Source organism: Camelus ferus, chromosome 11 (genome assembly GCF_009834535.1).
Source record: "Camelus ferus isolate YT-003-E chromosome 11, BCGSAC_Cfer_1.0, whole genome shotgun sequence".
NCBI lineage: Eukaryota > Metazoa > Chordata > Mammalia > Artiodactyla > Camelidae > Camelus > Camelus ferus.
In genome coordinates this window covers 42,785,831-42,803,773 of record NC_045706.1, presented here as the reverse complement: position 1 = coordinate 42,803,773, position 17,943 = coordinate 42,785,831, and the positions used below count along the sequence as shown (strand labels likewise).

The window sequence follows — 17,943 nt, the reverse complement described above, 5'->3', positions numbered from 1 at the left end:
TCTTGGAGGGTCTCCTGGGGAGATGGGTGGTGGCTGTGGCTCACCTGGGGGATAGAGACATGGTGGTGGACATATCAGGGAGTGTTCATCTTCATGAATTCTCCTGGAGGCTGACATCTTACTTGGGTCATTAGCACCAAGACCTGGCCTCACTCAACAGCCTGTAGCACCCAGTACTAGGATGCCTCAGGCCAAACAACTAACTAGGGGGGAACATATCCCCACGCATTAGGAGAAGGCTGCCTGAAGACTTCCTGAGCCCACAGCTGCCTCCAGACATGACCCTAGACATGGCTCTGCCCACCAGAGGACCAAGACCCGGATATACCCACCAGTGGGCAGGCACCAGAAGTGAGGAAACTATGATCCCACAACCTGCTGAACAAGTCCACAAACACAGGCCAGACCCCACCCCAGGACCAGCTGGACCCTGGCCCTTGGGTGACTAGAGGGGAGGACACTGCATAGGACATCTCCTACAGAGGGCCACTTCTCCAAGGCTGAGAAACAGAAGTAACCTACCACATATGTAAAAATACAAATAGAAATTTAGACAAAATGAGATGGCAGAAGAATATGTTTCAGACAAAGGAACAAGATAAAATCCCAGAAGAAAAACTAAGTGATGTGGAGATAGGCTATCTGAGAAAAAGTTCAGAGTAATGATCACAGAGATGATCAAAGAACTCAGGAGGAGAATGGATGCACAGAGTGAGAAGTTAGAAGTTTTAAACAAAGAGGAAAATAAAAAGAACAACCAGATTTGAAGAATACAGTAACTGAAATGAAAAATATACTAGGAGGAATCAATAGGAGACTAAATGAGGCAGAAAAATGGATCAGTGAGCTGGAAGACAGAGTAGTGGAAATCACTACTGCAAAACAGAAAGAAAGGAGAGTGAAAAGAAATGAAGACAGTTTAAGAGACCTCTAGGACAATGTTAAGTACGCTAATATTCACCATATAGGGATCCCTAAGGAAAAGAGAGAGAGAGAAAAGGGCCCAAGAAAATAATTGAAGAGATAATAGCTAAACACCTCCCTAACCTGGGAAAGGAAATAGTCACCCAAGTACAGGAAGTGCAGAGAGTTCCATATAGGATTAACTCTAAGAGGAACACACAAAGATGCACTGTAATTACAATGACAAAAATTAAAGATAAAGGGAGAATATTAAAAGCAATAGGAAATGCAACAAATAACATACAAGGGAAATCCCATACAACTTAGCTGATTTTTCATCAGAAATTCTGCAGGCCAGAAGGGAGTGGCACAATATATTTAATGTGATGAAAGGGAAAAACCTACAACCAAGAATACTCTACCCAGCAAGGTTCTTGTTCACAATTGATGGAGAAATCAAAAGCTTTTCAGACAAGCAAAAGCTAAAAGAATTCAGCACCACCAAACCACCTTTACAACAAATGCTAAAGGAGCTTCTCTAGGCAGAAAAGAAAAGGCTACAACTAGACTAAATGGAAAAGCTCATCAGTAAAGGAAAACATATAGTGAAAGAAGGAAATTATCCACACACAAATTAGTAGGAAGGTTAAGACAAGAGTAGTAAAATCATCTGTATCCACAATAAGCAGTTAAGGGATACACAAAACAATTAGATGTAAAACATGATATCAAAAACAGTAATTGTGAGGGGAGGAGAGTATAAATGCAGGGTATTTAAAATGCATCAGAAATTAAGAGGTTAGCAACTTAAAACAATTTTATATACATATATATATTTATATATCTATAGACTGCTATATAATAATAATAACAATAACAATAATAATATATCTATCTATATATATATATATAGACTGCTATACCAAAACTTCATGGTAACTGCAAACCAAAGATCTATACTAGATGTACACACACAAAAAGACAAAGGAATGTAAACAGAACACTAAAGTCACCAAATCACAAGGAAAGAGAACAAAAGAAAAGGGAGAAAAAAAGACTTACAAAAACAAATCCAAAGCAGTTAACAAAATGGCAATAAGAACATAGACATTGATAATTATCTTAAATGTAAATGGATTAAATGCTTCAACCAAAAGACAGAGGCTGACTTGAATAGATACAAAAACAAGACCCATATATTTGCTACCTACAAGAAACTCACTTCAGATCTAGAGACACATAAAGACTGAAAGTGAAGGAATGGAAAAAGTTATTCTATGCAAATGGAAATCAAAAGAAAACTGGAATAGCAATAACTTACACCAGACAAAATGGACTTTAAAATAAAGACTTACAAGAGACAAAGCAGGCTACAACATAGTGATCAAAGGATCAATCCAAGAAGATATAACAATTGTAAATACATATGTACCCAACATAGGAGCACCTCAATATATAAGGCAAATGTTAACAGACATGAAGGGACAAATTCACAGTAATATAATAATAGTGGGTGACTATAACACCCCTCTTACATCCATTGTCAAATCATTCAGACAGAAAATCAATAAGGAAACACAGGCCTTAAGTGACACATTAGACCAGATGGACTTAATTGGTATTTAGAGCGCATTCCATTTGAAAGCAGCAGAATAAACATTCTTTTCAAGTGCATGTGGAACATTATCCAGGATAGATCACATACCAGGCCAAAAAACAAGCCTCAGTAAGTTTAAGAAAACTGAAATCATATCAAGCATCTTTTCCAACCACAAAACTATGAGATTAGAAATTAACTACAAGAAAAAAGCTGCCCCCCCCAAAAAAAACATGTGGAGGCTAAACAATATACTACTAAATAATCAATGGATCACTGAAGAAATCAGAGAAGAAATCAGAAAGTACCCAGAGACAAATCAAAATGAAAACATGATGATCTAATCATATGGACTGCAGCAAAAGCAGTTCTAAGAGGGAAGGTTATACCGACACAAGCTTACCTCAGGAAACAAGAAAAATATCAAATAAACAACCTAACCTTATACCTAAAGAAACCAGAAAAAGAATAACAAATAAAACCCAAAGTTTTTAGAAGGAAAGAAATCATAAAATTTAGAGGAGAAATAAATGAAATAGAGAATAAAAAACAATAGGAAAAAAATCAATGAAGCTAAAAGCTGGTTCTTTGAAAATATAGATAAAATTGGTAAACCTTTAGCCAGACTCAGTAAGAAAAAAATGGAGAGGGCCCAAATCAGTAAAGTCAGAAACAAAAAAGAAGTTACAACTGACACCATAGAAATACAAAGGACCATAAGAGACTTTTATGAGCCACTATATGCCAATAAAGTGGACAATCTAGAAGAAATGGACAGATTCTTAGAAAGTTACAATCTCCCAAGACTGAACCAGAAAGACATAGAAAATATGAACAGACCAATTACCAGTAATGAAATTGAATCAGCAGTTTTTAAAACTCCCATAAAAACAAAACTCCAGGATCAGACAGCTTTATGGGTGAATTCTACAAAACATTTAGAGAAGAGTTAACACCTAGCCTTCTGAAACTATTCTTAAAAACTGCAGAGAAGGAAACACTTCCAAATTCATTCTATGAAGCCACCTTCACCCCGATACCAAAACCAGATAAAAATATCACAAAAATTAATGTAAAAACTCTCAACAATATGCTATCAAACCAACTCCAGCAGTGTATTAAAATGATCACACACCACGATCAAGTGAGATTTACCCCAGGGATGCAAGGATTTGTTGATATCTGGAAATCAATCAATGTGATACATCAGGTTAACAAATTGAGGGATAAAAACCATATGATCACCTCAATAGATTCAGTAAACGCTTTTGATAAAAATCAACATCCACTTATGATAAAAACTCTCCAGAAAGTGGGCATAGAGGAAATTGTACTTCAACATAATGAAGGTCATATATTACAGCCCCACAGCTAACATCATACTCCTTGGTGAAAAGCTGAAAGCATTTTCTCTAAGATCAGGAACAAGACATGGATGCCCACTCTTGCCACTCTTTTTTTTTTTAAACATAGTTTTGGAAGTCCTAGCCACAGCAATCAGAAGGAAATGAAATAAAAGGAATCCAAATTGGAAAAGAAGTAAAATGTTCACTGTTTGCAAATACATAGAAAATTCTAAAGAGGCTACCAGAAAACTATTAAGAGTTCATCAGTGAATCCAGTAAAGTTGCAAGATACAAAATTAATATACAGAAATCTGTTACATTATACAAAGTGAAAATGGAATGGGAGAAAATATTTGCAAATGATACAACCGACAATGGATTACTTTCCAAAATATACAAACAGCTCATATAGCTTAATATAAAAAAAACCAAACAACCCAATCAGAAATTGAGCAGAAGACCTAAAAGGATATTTCTCCAAAGAAGACATACATATGGCCAATACGTACATGAAAAGATGTTCAACATCACTAATTGTTAGAGAAATGCAAATCAAAACTACAGTGAGTTATCACCTCATGCCAGTCAGAATGGCCATCATTAAAAAGTCTACAAATAATAAATGCTGGAGAAGGTGTGGAGAAGAGAGAACCCTCCTACACTGTTGGTGGGAATGTAAATTGGTGCAGCCACTATGGAGAACAGTATGGAGGTTCCTTAAAAAACTAAAAGTAGAGTTACCATATGATCCAGCAATCCCACTCCTGGGCACATATTCAGAGAAAACTCTATTTCAAAAAGATACACATACCCCAATGTTCATAGCACTATTTACAATAGCCAAGACATGGAAGCAACCTAAATGCCCATCAACAGATGACTGGATAAAGTAGTTGTGGTATATATACAATGAGTAATACTCAGCTATAAAAAAAAAATGAAATAACGCCCTTTGAAGCAACGTGCATGGACCTAGAGATCATCGTATTAAGTGAAGTAAATCAGACATAGAAAGATAGATATTGTATAATATCACTTATATGTGGATTCTTTAAAAAATAATACAAATGAACTTATTTATGAAGCAGAGACTCAACAGACATAGAAAACAAACTATGGTTATCAAAGGGAAAAGGAAGGGGGAGGGATAAATTAGGAGTTTGAGATTAACAGATACACACTACTATATATAAAATAGATAAACAACATGGACCTACTTTATGGCACAGGGAACTATATTCAATATCCTGTAATAACCTGTAATGGAGAAAAGTCTAGAAAAGAATATATGTATGTATGAATATATATACATACATACATACATATACTGTTTTCCAGATTCTTACCACTGAATCACTTTGCTGTACACCTGAAACCAATGTAACACTGTAAATCAACTATCCTTTAAAAATTTTTAAATATTAAGTAGAAAAATCAAATATAAAACTAAAACCTGAAAAAAAGTAAATTGGACTATTCTTGAGGACAAAGACCTTGTCATATTGCAACATATTGCAGAATCTAGGTGAGCATGGTACACGGACACAGAGTAGATGTTTAATATTTATTGATCAATTTTGACTGAATGAAAACTTTGTTTTCCTTTGTTCCTACAAATTCAGGGTTTGCGTGTTTTTTCCCCTTTCTCATAAATGTGTAATTTGTCATTCAGCAGGAGGCACGTTTATATTTACCTTTCTAGGAAGTATCCCCAGTTGATTCACCTTTGAGGCGCTATCATTTTTACCATCATACCTAGAATTTGAGATTTTCATACGAAACCCATGCCTCGTGTGGATTAACCCAGTCTTAGGATACTTAAAAACCAACCTAGATATTTTCCCCATAAAATTAATGTTTTCTGTTTCCCTTGATTAAATTGAATACTTTGCATAACAATTCGTTCAAAAACCAACCACTCAGTGCCTACTCTGTTGAAAGCCCTTATAGACCAAGCATAGAGCAGAACACAATGATGGACATGGCATCATGCTAACCCTTAAATTCTGACTCTTTAGCTGGGAATATTGGACATGTGCACAGACAGATAAAATGCAAAGCAGAGGCGTGCAAGTAACAGGACCACAAATACAGCTTTTTTGGAGGTGGGACATTCTCTGAATACAAATAATAATTGTATATAGTTTATTTTCATGGAACCTCTGATACTATCCAATCATATTAACTAATGATGCATCCTAACTAGTTAATGCTGGGAGTAATATAAAGAAACAGAAGACTTGGTTTGTGCCCTTGAAACACTTAATCAGGAGACAAGCCATGAATGCAAAAATAGAGGCAATGAGGGAAGAGGTAACCAGTGTAAGCAAAGAGATATATGAGCTGTCATAAAGCAGAACATGATTAATTACAGATAGATTTGCATTTCAAATGCCCTCACGACTGGATTCCATTGGTCTTTTACACTTTCTCAAGAAATCAGAATATGCCAGATGCTTAATAATAAAACTGATAAATGTCTAGAGCTGAGCAGCCCATGTCAAGGTGGGAGAGAAAAGACAGGTCAGAATTCTCATGAGCGGAGTTACTGACTAAGGAAGTGGTTAGGCTTTGAGGGGTTTTGAGCAAATAGAAGAAAGGATTCGAAGCAGACAAAATAGACTAATGATGTAGAGCTTCTGTTCTAGATAATGCTGGGTTTGAGTCCCAGGTCTACTATTTTGCTCATTTTGAAGCGCTGGGCAAGTTTCTTAACCTCCTGTGCCTCAGTTTTTGTATCAGTAAAATGGGAATAACTACTGAATGTATAGGGTCGTCGCAAGGAGAAAGTGAAATACTGCACAGGAGGTTCGTAGAACAACAGGGCTTGCACAGACTAAGTGGTTAGTTGCTGCTGGCTGCTCAATACTGCTTCCTTTTTTTTTTTTTTTTTCTTTTTTACTATTACAGTCTCCTCCCTGATCTGTGGGAAGAATAATGAGGGTAGGTTCACATAGACTTTTTTGGTGAGGATTAAAGGAGATAAGCTTGTAAGTTGCTTTGCCAGGGCTAGAGCTTACTATCGTAGGATTTATGCATTGCACAGCTGCAGAGGGAATCAACCCTCTCATCGTCATCATGGATATGCGTAGTGATTCGTACAGTTTCTTGAGGAAGGAGCAGATCTTTCCAATACCTGCACAAAGTCGTCACATTTGGTAGGAGCGGGTGCGTGTTCAGCCCTCGCTGGTACTGCTGCTGCTACTGCTCTTGTCACTTCTGGAACCCCCAGTGTTCTTCCCTCTGCCACTGCCCGTCTTCCTTGCTTCCAGAAGCCTCAGCCTAGCCCTGGAGGGAGAAAGTTGGATGAGTCAGAGGAGCTACTCTGGTTTTATTATTTTGTTTAATATTTTTAAAACTAGTAGAGGATAACTGTTGTGTTTAGCATTTTATAAAAGAAGAGAATGTTCTGCTTTTTCTGAAAGCCTATGGTCCCTAAGTCATAGACTGATAAAGCAGGAATATAAACCCAGGTCTGTCTGATTTTTTTTCCCCATTAAAACATACTGTTAATACGCAGATGAAATGTCTGTCCCTGCTTTCAGCGACAGGGAGAACTGACTCAAAGACCATGTGAGAGGTTTGTGGTCAGAAAGCTGTGTGAATGTGAAATGCTGACATGTTTACTATCTGATTATGGATGCCCAGGAATTCCCTTCGACATGTGCAGGTAGAGGTCATAAGGTAGAGTCTTCCTTTTCCTAAGAGAGAAGTCATGGGATTTGAAGAAGACTCGCTGATGTTTTATCTCTTTGCTAATGTTTTCGTTTTATTCCACAGCCCAGAAATGTTCTTGGTCTCTGAGCAGATTACATTTTCATAGCTATGCGGAGGACTTAACTCCCACGGATGTTAATGGAAGCCATATAGCTATGCAGCACTTTCAAAATGTACCACTTAATGTCTGAACCTTTTAATCATGCTAGAAATTTGTTTTTCTAGCAAATAAACACGAATCTATTTTTGTACTAACAAAGAAAAGAAGCAAGCTCTCATTCTGTTGCACTCTGCTCTTGGAGTGTATACTGATTCTCTCTTTGGAAATTCACCAAACATCTGTGAAGCTTTCCTCCAGACTTGATGGCTTCCAGACTTAAATATGACTCCCATTTATTTCGAGACAAACAATATCTTTAAATTTTTTTACGTTAAACTTCTATGGGCAAATTTTTTCTAGGAAGGGTCAGAGAGCCAGCCTGTATCATGGATTTACTTAGAAAAGCAACATAAAGAGTTTAACCAAAGGAGTGGGACTATTTAGCCCGGTCTCCTCTACCTGGTAAACTCAGCACAGCAGACAATGAGAACTGGAGTGGCAGCAGACCCCACAAGGGCTGGGAATAAACCATTGTGTTTTCATTGCTTAGCACGTGGCGACTTATGATGGATGTGCCCTGATGCCGTTACCATTACAGAACAACATTAATGAAAAGATTCTCTGTCTTCAGCTTGAGAGATGAGTTTGTTGCCTGTTTTTCTTTCGATACCAGTTCTCCAGGTGTGGTCCCTGGACTGACAGCATCAGCCTCATCTGGGAACTTGTTAGAAATGCACATTCTTAAGCCTTCAACCAAATGTACTGAATCCAGAACCTCTGAGACAGGGGCCCAGGAATCTGGCTTTAAACAAGCCCTTCCGGCTATGCCGGTGCACGTGGACACTTGAGAACCAACGGTCTAGGTGCTGGCTGAAGTGTCGAATTTACCCGAGCACTGTTGGTGCCCCCTGGTGGGGGGGAGGTTTGCTGCAGCCAAGTGTGTGCTCTTCGCAACGGTTAACCGTGCTTGACTGTGCTTTGTCGCTCAGTGCTCTGTTTCACCATGTATTGAACCTCAGGGTACAGAGAGGTGGAACCCGAGACTCGGGAAGAGATCAGAAACGGAGAGAGAAACAAGGGCCCAGGTACATGGATTCTAGTGCACAGGTAAAGGAGGTCAGGACACCAGCCTTCTTCCTAAAAGGTCGCAGCAGCAGTTGCGGTATTTTTGAACTATGGGCCTGCGGTTACAAAATGGAGCGAGACAAAACATCGTTTGGGAAGTCAAACAGAAAAGTGAGTGATAAGCTACATTCAGTGCTGCTTCATTGACAGTTGTGTGCAATCTGCTTTTAGCTACTGCAGCCCTCCAGGAATACATGTTTCTGCTGTAGCCCTTACCATGATGCATGGAAATTACTGGTTAACCTGTGTCCTTGACTCTGGGAAGGCAGTGAACACCATGCTTTTATAGATTTTTGGTATCCTTTAGTACGCGCCTAATACATTGTGTGTGCTCAGTGGATATCTGTTAAACTGAAGCAGACACTTCTGGTCTGGGGGGAGCTGCTTGTTCGCCAAGTAGGATGTCACTGAGAGTGAAAGGGAAGCACACAAAGAACAAACTCAGGAAAAGCTTAAGAGACTGATCAGAAGGGAAGCATGGAGCTTAATAGGGACCATATTCAGTGGGAGCCTGATAAGAGAAAATGCTGTGATTGGAAGTATGACTCTGCTTCCTGAGGACTGAAAAAGGAAAGGAGATGGTGAGAAAATGGGATGTTTGGAGGAAAACAGACAGGGTTGCACATGAAGAGGGCAACTTGGATTGTAACGTTTGACAAGAATAGAGCATTGAGAAAACAGAATGGAGCGAGTTGGGGGCAGCAGAGAAAAGTCGGGATGGAAGTTAAGAAATACCATGAGCAGAAAGAGAGAATATAAAATGCAGCGGGGAGGGAGTGGGAATGAGAATTTTGTGTTTTACTTGATCAGCTAGATGGAAGGACTCTTAAGTTCATTGTTGTCTTACTGTTTCATCATCCAAGCAGAGTCCAACTCACACGATGAAGCTATCTGTCAGTGCCCCCACAGCTGCCCAGCCGTCTTCCCTGAGAGCCCCCACTGCATATTTTGGTCCTTGGCAACGCAAATTGTTTCTCTTCAACTGATTTTAGAGGCTTTCTCTTGATAACAAGCCACTGAGCCAGCATCCATCCCTGAATACCAAGAGGGAAGGGCCAGTGGGCTCCAGGGTCAGGGCTTCCCTAGGAGCCATCTCCCTTCTATCTGACTGCCTCTTAACGAGGCTGGAGATGCACAGCAGAGTGGTCCAAGGAAGGAGTGCTCTTTGTTTCAACACTGGGTACTTTTCTCACTGAGTACATGTTTCGTGCTTTGGGGGTGCTCTCAGCAAATCCCCAGGGCTGCAGTAGGTCCTCAGCTATGGGGTCAAAAGCATCGGCTGGTGTCAATAGATATGTAAGCTACTCATTTACAGTTGGCGCACAATGCTTGTTTTGTTTTTAGGAATTTGCTGTTACTTTTTTCCCCTTAAAATGCATGTTAATTTTAGGAAATGTAAGTAAGCAAAAGGAACATAACGATTTCTCCAAATTCTACCAAGCCAGAAATACCTGTCATCATCTTGGGATTGTGTTTTCTCGTACATATAGGTGTGTTTGCGTCCTACAAAAGTAAACAGGTTCCTTCAGGAAAATGCATTGGTGGGAAAGTACATTGATCCCATAGTTTACGTGCTCCATCATGCTCTCCACTCCTGTAGTTTACTGAATTGAAGCATCCGTGATGAGAAAGGGAAACCCCAGGTTTCTGTGAGTTCCCTCTCCATCTTGCATTTTAAGCTTTTCTCCTTCTCAGGTTCTTTTACATCCCTCACTTCCAATCTAAATTAAGCCTGGGTTGCCCCAGGACCCCAGCCCAATGCTTCCCTCTCCCCTTTAACTTCATTTTTTTCAACAGTTCTCTAGAAACCCTTTACCTTCCCAACCTGCCCAATAGGGCTTTTGCCTGGTCCTTACCCCTAGGTTTCCCTGTCCTTCAATCTGTGTTCAAAATATTCTCAGTCATGCACCAGTGATCATCAAACTTCAAAATCCAAAGAATCTGTTTTGGTCCTTTTTGGACTGGGCTTTTCTGCTGCAGTTGGCACTTAGGGTTATTGCTTCTTAAAATTCTAGGCTCTTATCTTCTGTGACTGAGCCTGAGTTTATTTCCCATCTCTGCCACCTAGAGGTAGCTATGCAACTTTGGGCAAGTGTCTCAACCTCTCTGTGCTTTGTTTGCCTCATTTGTAAATTAGGGATAATAGTAGGACCTACTGCATAGGTTTTTTTTTTTTTTTTTAATAAGTATTAAATGAAGTAAAAGTTACAAGTTACTTAGAATATTACTGAAGAAATTATCATGATCAGGTGATTGATGTTCTCCCAAACCTGATCATTTCATGCAGGTTAGTTTTTGAATCAAGACTGATGGATTTCTTAAAATTCTGATCACTCCATTCATAATTGCTCAAAACTCTTAAGTTCCAAGTACTGTCTTCATTGCCTGCTTTTATATAGCCTGTCTCTTTGCCCATATTTTCTATTCTACAGCTGTTTGTAAACACTGGAATTCGGGTGCACCAACTTTCTTCATTCTCTTGCTTACAGTAGGAATGGATCAGGTGTGACTTCTCTGATTTGCAGGGGACACAATTTTGTATTAATTGCCTGGAAGAAAACAACTTTCAGGTTAAGTGCTACCAAAAAATATTTCCTCCTCTTTGCAGAAATCGTTTGTTCTAAGATATACATGTGATACAGATATATGTATGTGTATGTATGTTTTGGATGTGTGTGTATGTATGTGTGTGTGTGTATATATATATGTATGCATGTATATGTATATGTATGTATATATATATTCCTTTGAGAAAACAAAGACTTTTTTAGCTGCCTAGAGGTTGGATGTCAAGTAGACAAGTTTGTCCTTAAGACTCTTATTAGCAGTCTTCACTTCCCCCAATACGCACAACTTCATGCTTGCTCCTGGCTTCCCAAGGGCCCCTGTTGCCAACTTTGGAAACACCTATACCCTGGAATGCACTTTTTTTCCTTAAGAACCATCAGACAGACAGACAGACAGACAGACACACACACACACACACACACACACACACACAGAGGAAACGTGCATACACACAACATGGAATCCTTTCTTAAAGTCCCATTTTCGTAAAGTGGCATAAATGTTCATAAATAACCAATTCCCTAGGACCTTGTCTTCAGTGAAAATCCAAGTGCCTCCAGGAAAGTGACAGTAGTAGTGGGAATTTAACCTCTGAGAATCTAATGAGAACAAAAGACTCCACTTTCCACCCCTGGCTATACATTAACTCCTAATAGGCCCATAATTTTGGGGGGGTTGTGAATTTCCTGATACTGGTCCATGGAATCCAAGTTAATCAATAGAAACCTGGAGTTTTAATGATTATTTCTATATCCATAAAATGCTAACAAGGAAATATTTTTCACTTAAGTACACCTTGAAATTTAACCTGTCAAAAAGATTAGTTAATGTGGTCAAACCAGCTGTAAATACATGAAGCCCTTTCATTGCGTTAAGTGTAGGTAAAAAAAGTCTTTATTAGATAACAAAGTACAAGATAGTTGGTACCTGACATACCCAAGACTGCAAAAACATTGTGTAAGAGAAATTAATACTAATACCAATTTACCTAACTTTTGTCACCTGCTTTTTTAAACCTTTTACAGGTTAGTGTTCATTTCCACTCTTTTGAAAATCTAGTGAACACTTAGCTAGGAAATGAAACAAAACACAGCTATATTGTATTATATATCATTAGTGGATGATTGATGAAAATAAAGAATAATATAATTAGAAATTAAATAGTATCCAGGATTCAGAATAGCAGAATATATGTGTCTTGTTTTGTCTTTTATGTAGAAAAGAAAGTTCAAATTACTTTAAATATACATTGGAAATTTGGGGACTGTAGGTGTATATCCATGAGACCCATTTTAGACTTCTTGATCAGAATTAAAAGATTAAAGGGCATTTATAAAATCTATAGTTGTATATACACCCTGCCAAAAAGTCTAAAATTTGCTCAAAGTGACAACACTGGAATGGGACGATTTATTCTTATTTCCATTTGTCCTTTCAACAGATCCATCCTCTTTGTGTTGTAATCACTTTTCACAGTTCAGTGATTTCTCTGATATTATCTTAAAGCATGGTTTCTCGAAACGGTCGGAATTAAACAGCATCCCAGAAACCCTAGGGGCAGCACACAGCCAAGAGCCTCAGACTCATTATTGCAGAAGGCAATTATCAAAATAGAACGATGCCTTCATTTAATATGGTTTAGAATTGAGAAGAGAGTGTTTTATTTATATATTCAGTTTTTGCCTTTTTGAGTGTCTGCTGTGTTCCTTTTTTTTCCCCCTCTGAAGCTCCTGCCAAGCAAATGTGGCAGTACTGACAGTTGCCACTTTAAGCAGCCCTGCCATTCCCTTCTGTTCCCCCTCCATGTGTCCCTCTAGCTGGGCCAACAGTGAGGTGACTACAAAGAGGTACAACTGGCAGAAATTAGTAAATATTTTAAAACTCAGAAAACAATACACACTGCACGTACTAGGTAGATGTTTACATCAGAGCCGTGGAGCCAACAGCTGCAGACACAGCCTTGCAAAATTCATACTTGCATTAAGTGCATTCATCCTTGATTTAAGATTAGCTTTTAAAGGAAAAGCCCTGGGTATCATTTTCTCTCCACATTGTATTGGACTACTTTGCATATAATTAAGCTGCATATGTCTCCTGCGGCAGGAAATCTCTAGGAATAAAGCCCTGAGTTGCTGCTTTTATACTGTTCTCAATTTAAGAGCAGAACATAAGGAAGTATGCCCATTCGCGTGCACTTATAATAGCAGAGACTGAGGAGTGTCTTAATTAGTTTTAATCGTGAGGAGAATGGGAACTAGATGATGTGCATTTCTGCTGAACTTAGCACAATAGAAAATGCGCTTAGACGGCAACAACACAAAAAATTGCATTACCTACATGGATAAATTTCCTGATGCTGTGAGTTGTTCCAGTGAGTTATTAAAGAGACTATATCTGTAGTTTATGTTAAAAAGAAGGTAGTGACCCTATCTGAGATGAAGGGAGGAGCAAGCCAATTTCTTCTTTTTTTGATTTACTGTCTTTAAAATGGTTTCCCTGCAGAAAGGAGCTGCATTTAATATTCATACTTGAAGGCAGAGGTCACTCCTTGGTTTGAATTGATTGCTACTTGGGATACAATAGTATATTTGAACTTGGAATATAAACTTATTTTTTTAATCTCCTGGAAAAATTAATTTGGCATATTTATTAGCCTATGGGAAGTCAAGGAGAGGCTAATGTGTTTAGCAAAAAGAATGACCTGTGTGGGTCCACGGTGGAAGAGAGATGAGCAGAAAACAGATCTGAATCACAAGCAGGATTGATGAATGACCTGGATGGTAGCCACCAAGACCTTTTTCTTAGGAGGCTGGTTTAACTTCGTGGTAGTTTCAAGGTTTTCCTCTACTTTATTGACATCTCAACTTTTACAAAATGTATAGAAGTAATCATTCTCATTTTTGTAAATATTGACTTAATGCCTGCAACGTATTCCACCACAGGAATATAATCCTTTTATTTAACCACTACTCTGTTATTAGACATTGCTTCTAATTATTCCTTATTATAAGTAATGCTGCATTATTTTCTGGTAAATCTTCATCCACATATAATATTATTTCTTTAACAGTAACACTTTAACTCCATCTTTGTCCGAAGATGTAAAACTATAGACACCACTTTATAATTTCAAGCCTACGTAAGTCTCTATAGATGTATGATGTTAAAAATGTCATTGAGGCTTCTTGTATTCACTTACATTGTCTCGTCAACTTGTCTCAGAAATATCACCAGCTGCGTAGATTTCAATTTCTTACCTTGGAAATATCTACTGTAAATGAATCAAGCCTAAATTTGAATAGACAAAAAATTTTGAAAATGATTGCAAACCTTTTAGAAAGTATTCTTTTCAAAGAAAAAGTTCACCAAAGAGTTCATTTAATCGGTAGCAACCCAAGTGTTTTTAAAATGTAACCAAAAACTTTAGTGCACGCACACTTTTGTGAAAATAAATCATTTGGACTCTAAAGTAGTTGTTTGCAAACCTGGCAGCAGATCCAGGTTACCTGAAGAACGTTTTAACAATACAATTTACTAGGACCAGTAATTCAAAATACTCAAGGGGTGGTCATGGAGAATTGATACCTTTAAAATTTGGTCAGTTGATTCTGGCCATCAGCCGGGTAGGAGAGCTGTAGAACCAAGGGCATCCTGCAGCCTTTACCCTGTGATGCTTTTTAGAGTTAGAAAGACGTCATTCAAAAGGAGAGGAGCGAGGAAGAGCCAGGGGACTCTGAGTTAAGCCCCCACAGCCCTGGCGCCTCTCATTTACTTCTGAGAAATCCCAACGCACTCTCCCATCCCCTCACCCTTCTTCCTTTCTGGACCATTAAAGGGGGCAATGGGGACTCTGGATCTAGAAAACTGTGTAACTTTTATAGATTGTTTTGCTTTATTATAAGGAGAAAAAAAGATTCGTAAAATGTGGGAGTCAGTACCCCAAAAAAGTTTTTGTATAAGGCAGCATTTACCAACCATCCCACTGTTCTAAATTTACACATTAATATGTATTGTATCTATCCACTTACAAAGAAGAAACAGAACTTGCTATCATACCTAAGAGAAGATCATTTGCCCCTTCCCTATCTCAAAAGAGAGAGGACAGTCTCTCTAAATCTGTATTTACTAAACCCGTTGGATGTACTGACCATAGGCAGCCCTGGGCACATATTAAAAAGTAAGCCTAGAAGTGAGAGTGATCATGACTTGACATCTCACACTCCATTAATCCCACAATTATGTCCATTGATCTGGCTCCTCGCTCGGATGAAAATAAATGTCTTCAGTCCCTGTCATGATGAAGCTTACTTTTTAATAAGGGAGAGAAAATAAGCAAGCCGTCCACGTCTACCTGTTCATATAAACAGCACCAGCAGAAGCGTCAGGGGGAGGGGAGGCAGTTCTGTGCCCCTCGGAGGACAGTGGTGATGGTAGAAGGCTGTTCCTGGGGAGCCCTGTCTGTGGCTGAAAGGAGAGGAGGGGTGTAATATTAGAAACCACAGAGGGAAAATGCTTTCTCAGGTCCAAATACTTTTAGGGGGGAAGCAAGCAAGGATGGATACCCACATCAGGGTTGAAAAGGATCTGGAAACAAAAGTAGGTAGGTAAAGTACAGGCTCCTGGTGGAAACTTTTTGGGGCAATCATCAGAACTTTACCCTTGAACTTGAGTGAAATGGCAATATGGAAGCCTTGCAGTGCTACACACTGACACCAACGGTGGCTTTCCTCAGCAAAAGGTGCTTTCCTGAAAGCTCTTGGAGCTCTCTTCTGGGAGAGGACTGAGAACCCGGCTTGGAAAACAGCAGAGAATCAATGCTAGTTGATTGTGCACGCTACGTGTCAGGGGTGGGGAAAGTGAAACTCCATTCCTCAGAGTTGTTGAAAACCATCTTACCAATGTTTCTGGTTCATTGCAGCAGGGAAAGAAAGCCCTGGAGGGTCTAATACTGGCAATTAAGTGCTTCATCCAGAAAATGACATGTAATTTCCACCCACTATTCACTGGCCCAGATTAGTCATTTGTCTCCTCCCGACTGCAGAGAGATGATATCCTCCCACAAGAACAGAGAGAGGAAAGCCAGACACAGGTGAGCATCCTGGTGCCTCTGGGATGGGCAGAATGCAGGGCCCAAGAAGCAGGAAGGACAGGAACCTTGTCCTGGATGGTCTTGTCTGGGTGCTTCCGTTGAGATGGATGAGACCAAATAGCACTCGAGACTCTGTCACTGCCTGTGAGATTCACATTCAGGGAAGAAATGTCTGGTTGGCTTAACTGGGTTCTAGTGCTTCCCATCTTACCTGGGTAGCCAGGCACATTATGGGCAGTGACAATGGGCCAAGGTTAAATTCAAAGGGAGTCAAGGTACAGCAGCCCAGGCTATGAAAGTGAGACGCTGGTTAAACAGCGGACATGCCCACCTTGATTGAGAGGCACCGGGAGGCTTGCCTGCTCTGTATTCACTGAGTATTTGTGGAGCACTGACTATGTGCTTGTCTAAGAACCACGGATATAGCAGGGGCACATTGGGCAGACTTCCTTCTCACTGAGCTTTCAGTTTTAATGGTCAGGTAATCGTGGTTGGTGATGTGAGGAATATTCTGGAATTACAGTAATAGGAAAAGATTATATGGTCTAGGCAGCCAAAGTGAGACCTCTCCAAAAAAACTGGTTTTAGAAAGCTTAAGGGTCTTTGTGTTCCTCATTCCTGGAACTGCCACAGACGGGCCATTGATTGCAAACATTGTGGAGGGATGGCATGGATGATGAGGGGGGTGACTGAGACCAACCTTTGCTTCGGTTCCTTCCTGCTCAGAAGTTCCGTGAATTCATGAGGGCCCAATAAAGTAAAGTTGTCCTTGCAAAACAGAGACCTGGAATGAGAGAATTAGAGCAGCGTCATCACTGGGGAGGGGACGTTCTATCTTGGCAACACAGGGCTGGGTAGGTTACCTCCAGCAGAGCTCTGCCCCGGAGAGGCTGACGGGCCCCATGTTCATGACCCAGCTTAGGAGGCCCGATCGCCACATCTGCTCACCCACGACCTGGCCTTGGTCTTCTGTCTTGGCTGGAAAAACTGGGTAATGAAAAAAAACGTTGGGGATGAAAGGGTAAAAAGTTGTCACTTAGACTGTTTAAAGATGTTAAATGCAGCTTTTTTCCAAAAGAAACTTCTCTGATTGTTATTGAAATATTTGTACAATTAGGAAAAAAATGTCTGGGGATTTGAGATACCCATAGAGGGTCTGACTGCAGTAAGATGCTATGTTATGAAGATGGTGAGTTCAGATGACTAATGAACCATTTTTAATAATGAACTCTGCCCCCTCACCTCCACCACCCCAATAGTTTAAATGCTCAACATTACAGGAACACACCTATTCATGTAGGTATTTTTGAGAACAAATTTGCAATTGCCAGGATCACTTTGAGTAGTGAATTACTCCCAGGGTCAGTAAATAAACTGTCATCATGATCCTTATGATCAGCAAAAGGCAACCAAGGAGGTAGGATGCCTAGAGGTTAGGGCCTGGGCTGTGAAGTCAGCCTGCTGATGTAAGTCTGAGCTTTGTGGCTCAAATAATTGC

The 17,943-nt window shown here is 39.6% G+C and overlaps 1 protein-coding gene and 1 long non-coding RNA gene across 6 annotated transcripts in view; one reads left to right on the top strand and one right to left on the bottom strand.

Annotated features, from left to right (window-relative positions):
• Nucleotides 1–17,943, top strand: part of ANK3 (ankyrin 3) — a 304,223-nt gene that overhangs the window by 40,792 nt on the left and 245,488 nt on the right. The gene's annotated exons all lie outside the window — the stretch shown is intronic.
• LOC116667163 lies at nucleotides 1,789–14,475 on the bottom strand. Its single transcript, XR_004323945.1, has 3 exons — nucleotides 14,465–14,475; nucleotides 4,912–4,918; nucleotides 1,789–2,713 (listed from the first exon to the last, which is right to left on the bottom strand). It is a non-coding gene; the product is annotated as an uncharacterized LOC116667163 (long non-coding RNA).